Source organism: Eumetopias jubatus, unplaced genomic scaffold, assembly GCF_037043125.1.
Source record: "Eumetopias jubatus isolate StellerSeaLion01/CBP00866 unplaced genomic scaffold, mEumJub1_p1.0 scaffold_2, whole genome shotgun sequence".
In the NCBI taxonomy this organism is placed as follows: domain Eukaryota; kingdom Metazoa; phylum Chordata; class Mammalia; order Carnivora; family Otariidae; genus Eumetopias; species Eumetopias jubatus.
In genome coordinates, this window is record NW_028274808.1 from 130,415,351 (window position 1) to 130,433,033 (window position 17,683).

Sequence of the window (17,683 nt, forward strand, 5' to 3'; positions counted from 1 at the left end):
GAGAGGGAACACAAGCGGGGGAGTGGGAGAGGGAGAAGCAGGCTTCCCGCCGAGCAGGGAGCCTGACATAGGGCTCGATCCCAGGACCCTGAGATCATGACCTGGGCCGAAGGCAGACGACTAACGACTGAGCCACCCAGACGCCCCCAGAAAAAACAAATTAAACAACTGAGAATATTACCAGGGATAGAATAAGGTAATTTCCTATGGATAATGGGGTCAATTCATCAAGATAACAATCCTAAACATTTATGTACCTAATAACAGAATTTCAATATACATGAAGCAAAGAAAAAAAATGGATAGGAGTGAAAAAAATAAATTGACAAATCCAGAATTATTGTTGGAGATTTCAATATGTCTATCTGCATTATTGACAGAATAAGTAGACAGAAAGTAAAGATGCAGAAAATGCAAATAATACTTTCAAACTTTTTTTAAGATTTTATTTATTTATTTGACAGAGAGAGACACAGAGAGAGAGGGAACACAAGCAGGGGGAATGGGAGAGGGAGAAGCAGGCTCCCTGAGGAGCAGGGAGCCTGATGCGGGGCTCGATCCCAGGACCCTGGGATCATGACCTGAGCTGAAGGCAAACGCTTAACGACTGAGCCACCCAGGCACCCCTACTTTCAAACATTTTAACTGACATTTGTAAAACACTCCACCCAACAACAGAATATACTTTTTCAAGTACACACAGAACATTTGCCAAGATAGACCATATTCTGGGCCAGAAAACAAGTCTCAATAAGGTTAAGATGATTTGATTCATACAAAGTAAGTTCTTTGAACAAAATAGAATTATATTAGAAATCAATAACAGAAGGATCTCTGCAAAATTCCCAAATATCTGAAACCTAGAACACTTCTAAATAACTCATGAATCAAAGAAAAGTCAAAAATGAAATGAGAAAGTTTTTTAAATGGAATGAAAATTGAAAATGCCAAAATTTCTGGAATGCCACTAAAGCAGTGGGATTTACAGTAGGGGGAAATTTACAGCCTATATTAGGAAAAAAGTTCTCAAATCAATAACCTCAGCCTCCATATTAAGGAAATAGGAAAAGAAGAGCAAATTAAACCCCAAGTAAGCAGCAGAGAAAAAATAAAGTGGAAATCAGTGAAGTAGAAAATAGAAAAACAATAGAAAAAAATCAATAAAACTAAAAGCCAGCTCTTTGAAAAGATTGACAAAATTGACAAACCTCTAGCCAGACTAATAAGGACAAAAAAGAAAGCAAGAACAAATTATCAATATTAGTAACAAGAGGATTACATCTTTAGAGATTTTACAGATATTAAAAGGAAAATATGAGAACATTATTGACTTTATGCCAATAAAGTCAACACATCGATAAAATTTCTTGCAAGACACAAATTGATAAAGCTCACTCAAAAAGAGATAATAAGGTGGATAGTCACATATCCATTTTAAAATTAAATTTCCAGTTAAAAACCTTCCCACAAAGAAAACCCCAGACCCACATGGCTTCACCAGTGAATTCTACCAAACGTTTAAGGAAGAAATAGTACCAAGTCTACAGAAACTCTTCCAGAAAACTGAAAAGTCGGAACTATTTCCCAACTCATTCTATGAGGCCAGCATTAACCTGATACCAAAACGGAACAAAGACATTTAAAACAAAAGAAAAATACAGGTTAAAATCCCTCTTTAACAGATGCAAAAATACCAAACAAAATTTTAGCAAATCAAACACAATATATAAAAGGGTAATGTATCATGACTAAGTGGAATTTATTTCAGGGATGCAACATTGTTTTAACATTTGAAATCCTTCAATATAAATCACCATATAAACAAACTAGAAAAGAAAAACCATACAATAATCTCAACAGACTCAGTAAAACCATTTCACAAAACCTAACATTCATTTCTGATTAAAAAAATTCTCAGTAAACTAGAAAAGGAGAATTCCTCAACCTGATAAACGGCATCTATAAAATCTTACAGCTAACATCAGACCTTCATGGGAAAAGAATTCTTTCCACCCAAGCTCAGATGTAAGACAATGTTTGCTCTTACCACTTCCATTCAACATTGTACTGGAGGTTTTAGTCAGTGCCATCAGTCAAGGAAAAGAAGTAAAAGGCATCCAGATTGTAAATGAAGAAGTAAAACTGTCTTTATTCACAAATGACATGATTGTTTATATGGAAAATCCAATGGAACTTACAAAAAGCTACTAGTACCAATGCAGGGGTTTAGCAAGGTTGTAGGACACAAGATCAATAGACAAAAGTCAATTGTATTCTTTTTTTTCTTTAAAATTTTTTATTGTTATGTTAATCACCATACATTACATCATTAGTTTTTGATGTAGTGTTCCATGATTCATTGTTCGTGCATAACACCCAGTGCTCCACGCACAACGTGCCCTCTTTAATACCCACCACCAGGCTAAACCATCCCCCTACCCCCCTCCCCTCTAGAACCCTCAGTTTGTTTTTCAGAGTCCATCGTCTCTCATGGTTCATCTCCCCCACCGATTTACTCCCCTTCATTCTTCCCCTCCTTCTATCTTCTTCTTTTTTTTTTCTTAACATATATTGCATTATTTGTTTCAGAGGTACAGATCTGTGATTCAACAGTTTTGCACAGTTCACAGTGCTCACCATAGCACATACCCTCCCCAGTGTCTATCACCCAGCCACCCCATCCCTCCTACCTCCCCACCATTCCAGCAACCCTCAGTTTGTTTCCTGAGATTAAGAATTCCTCATATCAGTGAGGTCATATGATACATGTCTTTCTCTAATTGACTTATTTCACTCAGCATAACATCCTCCAGTTCCATCCATGTCGTTGCAAATGGCAAGATCTCATTCCTTTTGATGGCTGCATAATATTCCATTGTGTATATATACGACATCTTCTTTAACCATTCATCTGTCGATGTCAATTGTATTCTTATATACTAGTAATGAACAATTGGAAATTGAAATTAAAAATCAATAGCATTTATAATAGCATAAAAATATGAACTACTTAAGGATAAATCTGACAAGAGATGTGAAACACCTAGACACTGAAAAAGAACAAAACGTTGCAGAATGAAATTAAAGAGGACTTAAATTAATGGAGAGATATACCATGCTCAAGGGCCAGAGGACTTCATATTGTTAAGATGTCAATTCTCCCCAAGCTAGTCTATAGATTTGATGCAATCAGAATCAAATCTCCCCCTCCCTGCCTTTTTTAGAAGTTGGCAAACTGATTCTAAAATTCCTATGAAAATCCAAAGGACCTACAACAGCCAAATCAACTTTGAAAAATAGCAAATTTAGGGAAATAGCACCACCTGATTTCAAGATTTATAGCAAAGCTACTGTATTGGTGTCATGATAGACAAATAGATTGATGGAACAGAATAAATAATTGATCTCCAAAATCTGTATGCTTCTCCAATTGAATGGTGGGGTTCTATATCCAGTCCCCCTAAATTTGGGTAGTCATATGACTGCTTCAACCTATAGAATGAAGAAGAATAACACTATGTGACTGCTGCTGCAGATTGGTCATAAAAGATCAAGAAGCATCCACCTTGTTCTCTTGTGTTGCTTGCTCTGGGATCCAGAGGAAACAAATCACCATGTAAGAAGTTTGACTACCTGAGACTGCTATATTCTAGAGACCACATGTAAACAATCCAGCTGATTATCCATCTGAGCATGCAGCCAACAGCCAGCATCAACCGCCAGCCAAGTGAATGGCCTATCTTAGACTATAGCCCTGATGAGTCTGGTTGTAACTACAATCCCAACTGACATCTGACTGCAAATGTGTGAGACAACCCAACTGAGAATTGCCCAGCTGAACCTCTTGAGTTCTTGATGCACAAAAGCATCAAGCAAAATAAAATAATTATTTTAAGCTGCAAAACTTTAGGGTAACTTATTATGAAGCAACAGGAACAGAAACAGGGAGCTTTCAGTAAAATAGCCATCAATTACCCTCTACATACCAAAGTTCTCCTAGGGATAAATCTGTTCATTTAAGCTCTGACTCTTGATTTCAGCTCAGGTCATGATCTCAGGCTTGTGAAATCGAGCCCCAGGTTGGGCTCTGTGCTGAACATGGAGCCTCCTTAACATACTCTCTTTCCCTCCCCCTCTGCCCCCCACCCTCAATGTTCGTGCATGTGCACATGCTCTCTCTCTCTCTAAAAGAAAAAAGAAAAAAAAGAGGCTGTGATATTTATTTTTCTTAATTTTTACCTCGTTATTATCCAAAATTCCTAATAAGCACACAATCATTTTTAATGGGAAAAATTAACTATTTTTAAAGTCTAGAATTTTTAACTTTTCAAAATCAATTCAGTTCATAACATGAATGAATGGCCATGTGTTCATATCTGTCATAAAAAGTACTTTAAAAGCTGAGATAGCTACATACTACTAGAATATATTTTTCATGTTTCCTGAGAAAAGATTTAAAAATTATCATTTAGCCTTCCCAGCCAAGGATGTGACTGATATTATCAGTTAGTAATAACTTGATATAAGACATAATTATTTAGAAGTTAGAGTTTTAAAGATTTATAAAGAGACTTTTTTTCGGATAAAAAGTAATTTATTTTCCTACAAAGTAAACAACACAAACAACCCTCCCATGTATCCTTTTATCTCTTAGATTAAGGGTATAGTTAAACAATAACATGGATAAAAAAGGCTGTTGGAGGGTGAAGAAATGATTTTATTTATTTTAGCTCATTTGCCACAAAAACTTACTTTGCTGTTGTCATTGTTGTTGCTGTTCCAATCAGCAGCTCAAAGATTTAGGGATTTTTTTTTTTTTGAAATCTATTTTGGATCTGCAGTTTGCCAATACTATCCAGTAATGGCTTTTATGCGTCTTATTCTGGGGCACAAAAAGAAATGGCAAAGCTAGGGCAGACCAGTGCGTCAGTCAGAATGGACTGAATGCCCAAGTGCAGAGCACAATTAAATAGCACCTCTCCTGACTCAAAATGGATAAAATATTTTCACAACGAAAGTGGTCTCCACTGGTGTCAGGAACATACCTTAGCCTCATTTTCACACTGGGGCTTCCAACTTCTTAAGAGGAAAAATGTTATGTGGGGAACTTTTTATCCTTGGGTTTTAGCAAAGCAAAAGTAGAGTATATTGTACTGGATTTCTTTGTCAATACTTTAACATCAATATTTAATAAATGTGTACTTTATATAGAATAAGAGTCTAGTCATATAATAAAAATAAGTAGTTATATAATAAAAAATAAAGAACTAAATTTTAGGTGCTTACTATGTAAATGTAAAAACTATGCTATGCATCAGTTAACCCTTTATTAGAAGGTACAAATTTAATATTATAATTTTGGGTGAGTTACAGTTTTTATTAGGTTCAAGATACAAACACTAAAATTGACCAACTCTAAATATGGTCAGAGTTTGCTGATAAATTGTCTCTGTAAGGGAGATCTTTAGCTTTGTTGGTCAAATAGGCCTTTTCTTATCATGTGCATTACTTAATACTTATTTCTGAAAAGAAGAAATATAATATTAGTTATAATTGAATTTTTATATTCTCACTTTTTAGAGGCAGCTTTCTATAGTGGCCTTGAATAAGAATAAATAGAAATATAGTGCAGATCTATTAAATTAGAGAATAATAATAATTTCACATTAAAAATTGAATTCAAGTTTGTTCAATTTTTTACTCCAATGAAAACAAAATATTTTTCTTAAAGACTTAATGGAATATTTGCAGAATAATATTTGTGCACAGTTGTGGCTTTAAATGGATTATCATATCACTATGTCACCTGGAGAATATATTGCTGAAAAGTTAAGTTATTGTTAAACAAAAAAAGAAAGTCTATCTTTAGACTTTCAAGTCAACAAGAATGATGATACTATTGGACATTTCTACCATTATGGGATTTTTTTAAAGATTTCATTTAAATTCAAGTTAGTTAACATACAGCGTGTTATTAGTTTCAGAGGTAGAGTTCAGTGATTCATCACTTGCATAGAACAACGAGTGCTCATCACATCAAGTGCCCTCCTTAATGCCCCTCACCCATTTACCCAATCCCCCCCCACCTCCTCTCCAGCAACCCTCAGTTTGTTTCCTAGAGTTAAGAGTCTCTTATCATTTGTCTCCCTCTCTGTTTTTATCTTATTTTATTTTTCCTCCCTTCCCCTATGTTCATCTGTTTTGTTTCTTAAATTCTACCATTATGTTTATAAGTGAGCAAACTGAAATCCAGAGCGATTCCAGGACTCCCTCAAGGTCATATGGCTGGTTGGGGGTTAAAGCAAGTCCACAGCATAGGTCTCCTCTGTTCCAGGCCGGCTGTTTGTCTTACAGCATTCTTTGTGATCATCAATGCAGGAAGACCAGGTGCTATTGGCATTCTGAGCGTCTCGATTTTTCATTCTGCAGGACTCTCCCCCTCTTTGCATTTAGCATTCCTTTTCCAAGCCCGTTAAATGCTGGTAGCACCTGACCATTCCTTTTCTCCTCCGGATTTATTGAGATATGATTGACAAATAACACTGTGTAAGTTTAAGGTATCTGCACATTCTTGAATGCCTTCTAGGAACACAGTACTGCCCCGGTTAAGAAACACCACATATTTCTCAAATGATGAAGAACAAAGGTCCCAGATGTCTCATAACATTCTTCCTGCATTCATTCCAGAATTCCCTAAGTATGCTATGGCTGTTCTTTGAAGCCAGGTGGAAAAGCTTCCTTCTAGTCTTTATATTCCCTTTGCCAATATGTATTCAGAAATGAAAAACGAACACCACTGTGAAGCTGTAACCAGAAATGAGACCTTTTATTCCCCTTTATTTTCATGCTACCTGTAAATTTTTATACCTATTGTGAACTTGTTGAGGAACACACACAAATATGACATTATAAGATACCATTAATACAAGTACTCATACTTCTTTTTTTTTTCTTTTTTATTGTTATGTTAATCACCATACATTACATCATTAGTTTTTGATGCAGTGTTCCATGATTCATTGTTCGTGCATAACACCCAGTGCTCCATGCAGAATGTGCCCTCTTTAATACCCATCACCAGGCTAACCCATCCCCCTCCCCTCCTCCCCTCTAGAACCCTCAGTTTGTTTTTCAGAGTCCATCGTCTCTCATGGTTCGTCTCCCACTCTGACTTACTCCCCTTCATTCTTCCCCTCCTGCTATCTTCTTCTTTTTCTTTTTTCTTAACATATGTTGCATTATTTGTTGCAGAAGTACAGATCTGTGATTCAACAGTCTTGCACAATTCACAGTGCTCACCATAGCACATACCCTCCCCAATGTCTATCACCCAGCCACCCCATCCCTCCCACCCCCCCACCACTCCAGCAACACTCAGTTTGTTTCCTGAGATTAAGAATTCCTCATATCAGTGAGGTCATATGATACATGTCTTTCTCTGATTGACTTATTTCACTCAGCATAACACCCTCCAGTTCCATCCACGTCGTTGCAAAAGGCAAGATCTCATTCCTTTTGATGGCTGCATAATATTCCATTGTGTATATATACCACCTCTTCTTTATCCATTCATCTGTCGATGGACATCTTGGCTCTTTCCACAGCTTGGCTATTGTGGACATTGCTGCTATAAACATTGGGGTGCATGTACCCCTTCAGATCCCTAAATTTGTATCTTTGTGGTAAATACCCAGTAGTGCAATTGCTGCTGCTGCTGCTGCTGCTTGCTCTATTTTCAACTGTTTGAGGAACCTCCATACTGTTTTCCAGAGGGGTTGCACCAGCTTGCATTCCCACCAACAGTGTAGGAGGGTTCCCCTTTCTCCACAACCCCGCCAACATCTGTCGTTTCCTGACTTGTTAATTTTAGCCATTCTGACGGGTGTGAGGTGGTATCTCATTGAGGTTTCGATTTGGATGTCCCTGATGCCGAGCAATGTTGAGCACTTTTTCATGTGTCTGTTGGCCATTTGGATGTCTTCTTTGGAAAAATGTCTGTTCATGTCTTCTGCCCATTTCTTGATTGGATTATTTGTTCTTTGGGTGTTGAGTTTCATAAGTTCTTTATAGATTTTGGATACTAGCCCTTTATCTGATATGTCATTTGCAAATATTTTCTCCCATTCTGTCGGTTGTCTTTTGGTTTTGTGGACTGTTTCTTTTGCTGTGCAAAAGCTTTTTATCTTGATGAAATCCCAATAGTTCATTTTTGCCCTTGCTTCCCTTGCCTTTGGCAATGTTTCTAGGAAGGAGTTGCTGCGGCTGAGGTCGAAGAGGTTGCTACCTGTGTTCTCCTTTAGGATTTTGATGGAGTCCTGTCTCACATTTAGGTCTTTCGACCATTTGGAGTCTATTTTTGTGTGTGGTGTAAGGAAATGGTCCAGTTTCATTCTTCTGCATGTGGCTGTCCAATTTTCCCAACACCATTTGTGGAAGAGACTGTCTTTTTGCCATTGGACATTCTTTCCTGCTTTGTCAAAGATAAGTTGACCATAGAGTGGAGGGTCCATTTCTGGGCTCTCAATTCTGTTCCATTGATCTATGTGTCTGTTTTTGTGCCAGTACCATACTGTCTTGATGATGACAGCTTTGTAATAGAGCTGGAAGTCCGGAATTGTGATGCCGCCAGCTTTGCTTTTCTTTTTCAACATTCCTCTGGCTATTCGGGGTCTCTTCTGGTTCCATAGAAATTTTAGGATTATTTGTTCCATTTCTTTGAAAAAAGTGGATGGTATTTTGATGGGGATTGCATTGAATGTGTAGATTGCTCTAGGTAGCATTGACATCTTCACAATGTTGGTTCTCCCAATCCATGAGCATGGAACATTTTTCCATTTCTTTGTGTCTTCTTCAATTTCTTTCATGAGTATTTTATAGTTTTCTGACTGCAGATCCTTTGCCTCTTTGGTTAGACTTATTCCTAGGTATCTTATGGTTTTGGGTGCAGTTGTAAATGGGATCGACTCCTTGATTTGTCTCTCTTCTGTCTTGTTGTTGGTGTATAGGAATGCCACTGATTTCTGTGCATTGATTTTATATCCTGCTACTTTACTGAATTCCTGTATGAGTTCTAGCAGTTTTGGGGTGGAGTCTTTTGGGTTTTCCACATACAGTATCATATCATCTGCAAAGAGTGAGAGTTTGACTTCCTCTTTGCCGGTTTGGATGCCTTTGATTTCTTTTTGTTGTCTGATTGCTGTGGCTAGGACTTCTAATACTATGTTGAATAGCAGTGGTGAGAGTGGACATCCCTGCCGCGTTCCTGACCTTAGGGGAAAAGCTCTCAGCTTTTCCCCGTTGAGAATGATATTCGCTGTAGGTTTTTCATAGATGGCTTTTATGATAATGAGGTATGTACCCTCTATCCCTATACTCTGAAGAGTTTTGATCAAGAAAGGATGCTGTACTTTGTCAAATGCTTTTTCTGCATCTATTGAGAGGATCATATGATCCTTGTTCTTTCTTTTGTTAATGTATTGTGTCACGTTGATTGATTTGCGGATGTTGAACCAGCCTTGCAGCCCAGGGATAAAACCCACTTGGTCGTGGTGAATAATCCTTTTAATGTACTGTTGGATCCTATTGGCTAGTATTTTGGTGAGAATTTTTGCATCCATGTTCATCAAGGATATTGGTCTGTAATACTCCTTTTTGATGGGGTCCTTGTCTGGTTTTGGGATCAAGGTAATTCTGGCCTCATAAAATGAGTTTGGAAGTTTTCCTTCCATTTCTATTTTTTGGAACAGTTTCAGGAGAATAGGTATTAATTCTTCTTTAAATGTCTGATAGAATTCCCCCGGGAAGCCATCTGGCCCCAGGCTTTTGTTTCTTGGGAGATTTTTGATGACTGCTTCAATTTCCTTAGTGGCTATAGGTCTGTTCAGGTTTCCTATTTCTTCCTGGTTCAATTTTGGTAGTTGATACACCTCTAGGAATGCACCCATTTCTTCCAGGTTATCTAATTTGCTGGCATAGGGTTGCTCATAATTGTTCTTATGATTGTTTGTATCTCTTTGGTGTTGGTTGTGATCTCTCCTCTTTCATCCATGATTTTGTTGATTTGGGTCATTTCTCTTTTCTTTTTTATAAGTCTGGCCAGGGGTTTATCAATCTTGTTAATTCTTTCAAAGAACCAGCTCCTAGTTTTGTTGATCTGTTCTACTGTTCTTTTGGTTTCTAGTTCATTGATTTCTGCTCTGATCTTTATTATTTCTCTTCTCCTGCTGGGTTTAGGCTTTATTTGCTGTTCTTTCTCCAGCTCCTTTAGGTGTAGGGTTAGGTTGTGTATTTGAGACCTTTCTAGTTTCTTGAGCAAGGCTTGTATTGCTATATACTTTCCTCTCAGGACTGCCTTTGCTGTATCCCAAAGATTTTGAACAGTTGTGTTTTCATTTTCATTGGTTTCCATGAATTTTTTTGATTCTTCTTTAATTTCCTGGTTGACCCATTCATTCTTTAGTAGGATGCTCTTTAGCCTCCATGTATTTGAGTTCTTTCCGACTTTCCTCTTCTGATTGAGTTCTAGTTTCAAAGCATTGTGGTCTGAAAATATGCAGGGAATGATCCCAGTCTTTTGGCACTGGTTGAGACCTGATTTGTGACCTAGGATGTGATCAATTCTGGAGAGTGTTCCATGGGCACTAGAGAAGAATGTGTATTCCATTGCTTTGGGATGGAATGTTCTGAATATGTCTGTGAAGTCCATTTGTCCAGTGTGTCATTTAAAGTCTTTATTTCCTTGTTGATCTTTTGCTTAGATGATCTGTCCATTTCAGTCAGGGGGGTGTTAAAATCTCCCACTATTATTGTATTGCTGTCAATGTGTCTCTTTGCTTTTGTTATTAATTGCCTTATATAATTGGCTGCTCCCATGTTAGGGGCATAGATATTTACAATTGTTAGATCTTCTTGTTGGATAGACCCTTTAAGTAGGATATAGTGTCCTTCCTCATCTCTTATTACAGTCTTTGTTTTAAAATCCAATTTGTCTGATATAAAGATTGCTACCCCAGCTTTCTTTTGGTGTCCATTAGCGTGGTAAATGGTTTTCCACCCCCTCACTTTCAATCTGGGGGTGTCTTTCGGTCTAAAATGAGTCTCTTGCAGACGGCACATTGATGGGTCTTGTTTTGTAATGCAATCTGATAGGCTGTGTCTTTTGATTGGGGTATTTAGCCCATTTACATTCAGGGTAACTATTGAAAGGTATGAATTTAGTGCCATTGTATTGCCTGTAAGGTGACTGTTACTGTATATTGTCTGTGTTCCTTTCTGATCTATGCTGCTTTTAGGCTCTCTCTTTGCTTAGAGGACCCCTTTCAATATTTCTTGGAGGGCTGGTTTCGTGTTTGCAAATTCCTTTAGTTTTTGTTTGTCCTGGAAGCTTTTGATGTCTCCTTCTATTTTCAGTGACAGCCTAGCTGGATATAGTATTCTTGGCTGCATATTTTTTCTCGTTTAGTGCTCTGAAGATATCTTGCCAGTCCATTCTGGCCTGCCAGGTCTCTGTGGATAGGTCTGTTGCCAATCTAATATTTCTACCATTGTAGGTTACATATCTCTTCTCCCGAGCTGCTTTCAGGATTTTCTCTTTGTCTCTGAGACTCGTAAGTTTTACTATTAGATGTCGGGGTGTTGACCTTTTATTATTGATTTTGAGAGGGGTTCTCTGTGCCTCCTGGATTTTGATGCCTGTTTCCTTCCTCACATTAGGGAAGTTCTCTGCTATTATTTGCTCCAATATACCTTCTGCCCCTCTCTCTCTTTCTTCTTCTTCTGGGATCCCAATTATTCTAATGTTGTTTCGTCTTATCGTATCACTTATCTCTCGAATTCTGCCCTCGTGATCCTGTAGTTGTTTATCTCTCTTTTTCTCGGCCTCTTTATTTTCCATCATTTGGTCTTCTATATCGCTGATTCTCTCTTCTGCCTCATTTATCCTAGCAGTTAGTGCCCCCATTTTTGATTGCACCTCATCAATAGCCTTTTTGATTTCGACTTGGTTAGATTTTAGTTCTTTTATTTCTCCAGAAAGGGTTTCTCTAACAACTCCCATGCTTTTTTCAAGCCCAGCTAGTATCTTTAAAGTCATGATTCCGAACTCTAGGTCCGACATCGTACTAATGTCCATATTGAGTAGGTCCCTGGCTGACAGTACTACCTCTTGTTCTTTTTGCTGAGGTGAGTTTTTCGTCTTGTCATTTTGTCCAGAGGAGAATAGATGAATGAGAGAACAAAATGCTAACAGGTTAACAACGTCCCCAGCAAATATACTGTATACAAATCAGAAAAGACCTGAAACCAGGGGAAAAGAAAGGGAAGGAAAGAAAAAAGAGAAAAAAAAGAAAAAAAGATAAAAACAAAAACAGAACAATACAAAAAAAGCAGAATATGATCAAATATCATCAGGCTAGTGCATAGATCAGTGCCACACACTAGATTTTGGGCGTATTTTGGTGTGTTAGAAAAAAGTGCCTCCTAAAATTTTAAAGGAAGAAAGACATATATGTACAAAATAAGGGTCGATACAATGAAGGGATGGAAGATGACTGTAAAGATGAAAGTTATAAAAGATTTTATAAAAGGAATTGATAAGATAAGTTGTTTGAAAAAAGAAAGAAGAAGATTTAAAAAAAAGAGAAAGAAAAAAGGGAGAGAATGTGATCAGGCAGGAGACTAGAACAAAGCCATACAGTAGTGATTTAGGGTATATTTCGATCTGTTAGAAGAAACTGTATCTCAAAATTTTAAAGAGAGAACAACTTATATATATATGCCAAAAATAAGGGTAACTACTATGAAGGGATAAAATATGACTCTAAAAATGAAAAATAAAAAAAAATTTTTTTTAAAAAGGGATTGATAAGATGTTGGTTGAAAAAGGGAAAAAGAAAAATTAAAAAAAACAGTTAAAAAATTAACTTTGATGAACTAATAAATCATGGTTAAAAAAAAAGCCATGAATTCTATGTGCAGTATTCCCCTAGCACTGGAGTTCTCCCATTCTCCTTGATCGGTAAACTTGGTCTTGGCTTGCTGGCTGTTCGTGCTGATCTTCTGGGGGAGGGGCCTGTTGCCATGGTTCCCAAATGTCTTTGCCAGAGGCTGAATTGCCCCGCCCTTGTCGGTCGGGGCTAAGCAAGCTGCTCGGGTTTGCTCTCAGGAGCTTTTGTTCCCTGCAAGCTCTCGGTACAGCTTTGGAGGATGAGAGTGAAAATGGTGGCCTCCCAATCTCCACCCGGAGGAGCTGAGAACTCGGGGCCCTGCTCTTCAGTGCGCCCCCAGAGAAAAGCAGTCACTCCCGTCTCCCCAGTCTCCGGCCACACTCCGTGCTCACTGGCCTATGACCGAGCATTTCTATCTCTGGCACCCGACCCTGTGTGGAGTCTCCAAACCCAGCAGATCCCTGCGGTGCACTCCCGCGCCGCTCCTCCCGGGGGAGAAAGGGGAGTGTCCCCGGCTCTGCCGCTTGTTGGGTCCCTGCTGGAGGAGCAGTGGCCCAACTGGGTCGCGGATCACAGTTTATGGCAACCCCAAGCTGTGAGCCCGCGCCTCGGCTCTGTCTCTGCAGCCGGCTTCCCCGCTCCGATACCTGGGAGCTCTGTTGCACTCAGGCACCCCCAGTCTTTCTGTGACCCTGAGGGTCCTGAGACCACACTGTCCCGCGAGGGTTCCACTCCCCGCTTAGCCACTGGAGCGACGTCCCTCAGCGGAGCCGACTTCTAAAAGTTCCGATTTTGTGCTCCGTGGCTCTATCACTTGCCAGAAGCGGCCGGCCTCCCCCGCCGTCTATCCTCCTGAATATCACCTCGGATTCACTTCTCCACACGTCCTACCTTCCAGAAAGTGGTCGCTTCTCTGTTCAGAGAGTTGTTGCTACTCCTTCAATCTCCTGTTGAGTTCGTAGGTGTTCAGAATGGTTTGATCCCTATTCATCTGAATTCCTGAGACCAGACGTAATCTAGGTCTCCTACTCCTCCGCCATTTTGCTCCGCCCCCTCATAATATACTTCTGATAGACATCTGAAGTCAAAGAGTTAGAAAGTTCATGTGTATGTATATGTGAAAACTTGAAGGATTAGACATAATCCTCCTTAGTCCTCAGTGAATAAGCTAAGTCAAAGAATAAAATATTCCTTTATAGTTATATAAGAGAAATATAAAGTCATAATTCCAGTTTGACTCTACAACATGTGAGAATTTACTCTGTGTGTGTGTGTAGAGTGTGTATATAACCAATCACATACTATTTACTGTGTACCAGGCATGCTAAAGCACTTTACGTATATTAAATCACATAATCCTCATACCAGTCTTAGGAGGTAGGTCCTGTTACTATCCTCATCATATAGATGAGGAAACAGAAATGGAAGGAAAGACCACACACCTAGCATACAGCAGAGCAAGAATTGTAACCCAGTCAGAATCCATTCAGCCCACCTCACAATTCTGCCTCTCTACAGCACAAGGATTATATGGGGACAGAACATTATGAAAACTAATTTTAGGATTCTGGCCAAGCAGGAGAAAACCCAAAGTGGCCCCTTGCCAATCAGATGTTGTTTTGCTACATCTGAAGTAACAAGGCTTCTAGACATCTTTTTGTAGGAATTTCATTAAAATCTGATTTTTCCCAGGCCCTGGTTTTGTGACCTCAAAGATCCCAGGGGAACAAAGTAGATTAACCAGAAGAACTATATATTTGCCTTCTCATTTGTATTAATATAAGATAGTTTCACATGTGTGAATTTTTATTTTAGTGGTTAAGCTTGAATAATAAATAACAGCAGGGTTAGAATTCTTTTTTCCTTAAATTACAAACCTGTTCCATGTTTTAGGAAAACCCTGTTTAGATGCTCCATTTCCTCTTTCTACCTACTAATGGTTTGAGCAGTTTCCATTAGGAGTAAATGATGGTGATGAAGAAAACCTTGAGCACAACTATAGTTCCAAACAGAGAAACTTTTCTTTCAGATTGAGATTTCATACATCTAAGTAAAATTAGTTCTTCCTCCTGGAAGCCAGAATATTATCCTTGCTACACTGGGAATAATAATAATTTTATATTCATTTACATATATATGGTTCCTTTCTAATTATAATCCATCAAGACAATATTTTATTGTGAGTGTGTGATTGGGTTTCCATTGTGGGTGATATAAAAAAGCATTAATTTTATATTTCCAACTTCTAAAACGGTGCCTGGGATGTAGAAGTTGCTTAATAATTGCTAAATAAGTAAGAAGAGAGTGGCAAAGGGAACAGAGAAATTGGCCATTGTGTCTTGATCAAAACACACAAACAAGTAAAATATGCTTATATACTTTTATTATAGTTATCTTTTAAACTGGTTCATATAAAAATATAATTCTGGTCAGTGACATTAGACTTTAAACATCTATGTTCTATTTTATGGGATAGGAATGAGTATGAAAATGTAGTATAAATCTATAATAATTGATGAATAATGAAATCTTTTTCTATTGAGTAACATTTTATTTTCATCAATATTATTCTATTTTAACATTAAAGAAATGATATTTTCTTCTAAAATTTCAGAGTCAATATAAACCGACATGTCAAAGTGAGAACCTAATCCCTGATGCTCATTGATTTTAACTGATTGACAATATATAAGCCACTGTAGATTGAAACCAAATATATATAACAATGACCCTTACTTTAGAAATCTTAGGCTGTGCATCAGTAAAATATTAACTGAAAATAGAAGATTCAAAATGAGCAAAAATACCAAATTTTACCTCTTCAATATTTTTTCTAAAGCCAACTTTGACCAGTATTTGCCCAAACCAACTGTTTTGTTTTTTTTTTTTTGCCACCAAGCATCCATTCCTCCTACTAAAATATGAGGTAATGGTACTTCCAGTTTTATTTGAAAACCACTCCTCTCCCATTCTCAGCAATGCTGCTTAGAAGGGACAATTCCCTGCCCCAACCCTGAGAGCTGTGGGCCCTGATTCATTTAAGCCAGGCAGTCAGATCCATCCCATTGTCCATAGCTATGGCCTAGTGGCACACATTAGTTATCAGCGCCAAGAAGGGATGAGGAGACATTTGTTGGAGGTGGATCTGATGGTATGAGAAGAACATGGGTCTTGGGGCTCAACAATACTCTTATGTGATGAGAGGAGCCAGCTTGGGGTTGAGGTTGCCTTACAGGGAATGCTGACCCCAAAGATGGACCCTAAAAACATAGCTAGATCCTCAATGAAGCCACACCTAAAGCCAGGTTTCCCTCTGCACTGTGGAGTCTAGTGGCCAATGATCTTTCACATTCCTCCTTTTAAACCAGTATAGGTTGGATTATAACATTTGCATTACAATGAGTCAAAATGAATACAACACCCCAATGTCAGGCTACTTTTCAAGCAGAAGCATAATGTGGAGAAAATGTAATGGTCATTCTAAGGTACTTTGTTAAATAAGATGAGAGAACAATCACTAGAATTGAGAAATATTGCTTCTAATTACATAATTATGCTATTATTTTTTTATTTGAAATAAAATATGCTTTGACTTGCCGTTTTGCAAAGAGCTAAAACGAACATACCTGTTTTACATTATTCTGAAAGTTATATTGTGCTTTTTTAATATTACCTGACTTTGAGCTACATTCAAAGGAGTTGGCTAGAATAGATGTTTAACCCTAGTGACACAAAATCAAGAAGATGAATTAATATGTTTCCATAGATCTCTGAACTCCAATAGTGGGCTTCATGTCCTTCCCCTTGTCCTAGGACTGGATCTTTGAGAGGATTTAACTACATTTGTAAAAGAAGGAAAAGTAATTCAAGCTGACAACTGAATGTCCTACTTTATACTTTTTATTTTTAAGAGGCAGCGATGTTTCAAGGTTTGCAGAATGGAGCTTGTCACTTTTGGTTAGGTTCAAATCCAGTTCCTCTAGAGGATGAGGTTAATGTTGAATTTTTAAGTGTAATTAAAGATTTACAGTGAAAAAGTTAAATCTTAATATAATGTTAATTTTCAAATTGATTGATTTAGGATGTGCTTCACATGGTCCCCATTTCTCTCCCCCATTGTATTTTTCTCCATTGCCACAAAGTCTATCAGGGAGCAGGGGATCCCTCATTATAGTCATATGGGTTTTCCCTCCTTTCCTCCTTCACTTTGCCTTTTGTTCTTATTCCTATTCTTTTTCCCCCCTCCCTCAGCTTTCCACTCTCCCTCCCTTTCTGCCATTTCCCCCTTTTCCATTAGTCAAAGAGAAGGAGGTAGAATTGGTATCTGGGAGTAATGAGACACAGTGATGGAGGAAGGGAGTCCCTCTCTTTCTGCACCACCACCATGGTTTTGTCACCGCTGGAAGGTACTAGAAACAGTCTATACTCACCTTTCTTATTTTTTCATCACTTGTTATCTTCTATTTAATATTTTAAAATTGTAAAATATCACACACATACAGAAAAGCACAAAAAACATAAGCACAATTGACCCTGCTTAAATGACCCTGCTCTGATAAGGGTCACAGAAACTCAGTTATAATTACTATACTGAAAGCTGTAATTTATTTTCAAACTTCCCTATTGAATTCCTTTTCAAATCTGCTTGATCTTTTGTTTTTTAAGTCTCCTATTCCTTGCTCGTAGTTTGAAGTCTTGCTATACAAACTAAACTTTGCTATGTTTGCCTTTTACACCTA